The following is a 1,109-nucleotide window of genomic DNA, read 5'->3' as shown; positions in this document are numbered from 1 at the left end:
TGAATTGCAATGGTTAGTATAGATCATGTATTCCAAATGGTTAGAATTGTTGCCAGTACAAAAATTGATTAACAAAATCAAGTAACCTTTTTTTAAGATATACCTTGTATACATTCTGAGCCAAAAGATAATGCTTGATAAAAATACTCTTTCTTGTAAAGTTTAAAGGTAGGGCTATCAATCGCAGTTAATTTGTGCAAGTAATGCATTAATCGATTTCCTGTGTCTTTAATTTTTTGGGTGCATGTTAATTGCTCACATGGTTTTGAAGCCTGGGCTTTACTCCGCAGCCTTCAGGCTGCCCGGCAGGGCAGCAGTGGCTGTGCAGGGGACCACAGGGTAGCCTGGGCATGAGTTCCAGGCTGTAGCAGCAGGGTGGGGCAAAGGAAAGGGGTTCACAGTCAGAGATATGCTTGAGCAGCCACAGCACGCATGCTGCACCAGTAAGTTTGAGAGGGGGATGGGTGGGGGAGAAGGTAGATTGAGGCCTCCACAGTGAGGGAGGGAGTGGACCAGGTGCTGGGGTAAATGAGGCCCCAGGACCAGGGCAGGTCATAGGACAGAGTCACAGGAAGCTCATCCAGTGGTGTTGAGGAGGGGGTGTGTGGCTCTCTGCTGCTGCATGCACCCCCAGGGGAGGCCTAGGGGGGGCATGTGCCCCCAGACTTGTGCATGGGGCAGAGGTAGGCTGCCTGCTGCGGGCTGGGGCTCTACACCCTGCTGCCTTTGCCCCAGGAGCTGAGTACTGGCCATGCTGTGTGTCCCCTGACTGCCTGCTGATGGGAGGCACAGCATGGTATCATGGCTCCTGGGGCAAAGGCTGCAGAGCCCCAACCCACCTCTACCCCACGCACAAATCGAGGGGGTATGTACCTCCCTCCATGCCTCCCTGTACGCAGTAGTGGGGAGCTGTACCCTCCCACCCTGTGCCCCTGGACAAGCCTCCTGAACCTCCATCTTCCTGGCCTCAGGGCCCCATCCACTGCTGTGTCTGCCCCTACCCCACCCCCTCCCTCACCCCTTCCCCTTCACAGACCAGCGTGTCACTATCTGTATGTGTGTGTGCGTGCATCTGCCTCTCTCACTCCCAAGCCACAGTAACCTGCATC

At 54.4% G+C, this 1,109-nt stretch overlaps 1 protein-coding gene across 3 annotated transcripts in view; it reads left to right on the top strand.

Moving 5' to 3' along the window:
* SUCO (SUN domain containing ossification factor) overlaps positions 1 to 1,109 on the top strand; it is a 66,841-nt gene that overhangs the window by 22,015 nt on the left and 43,717 nt on the right. The window lies entirely within an intron of this gene.

The sequence above is a fragment of the Crocodylus porosus genome, unplaced genomic scaffold (assembly GCF_001723895.1).
Source record: "Crocodylus porosus isolate Cpor-Errol unplaced genomic scaffold, CroPor_comp1, whole genome shotgun sequence".
Classification (NCBI taxonomy): Eukaryota; Metazoa; Chordata; order Crocodylia; family Crocodylidae; genus Crocodylus; species Crocodylus porosus.
The sequence above is the reverse complement of the archived record's forward strand: the minus strand, read 5'-3'. Positions and strand labels throughout refer to the sequence as shown.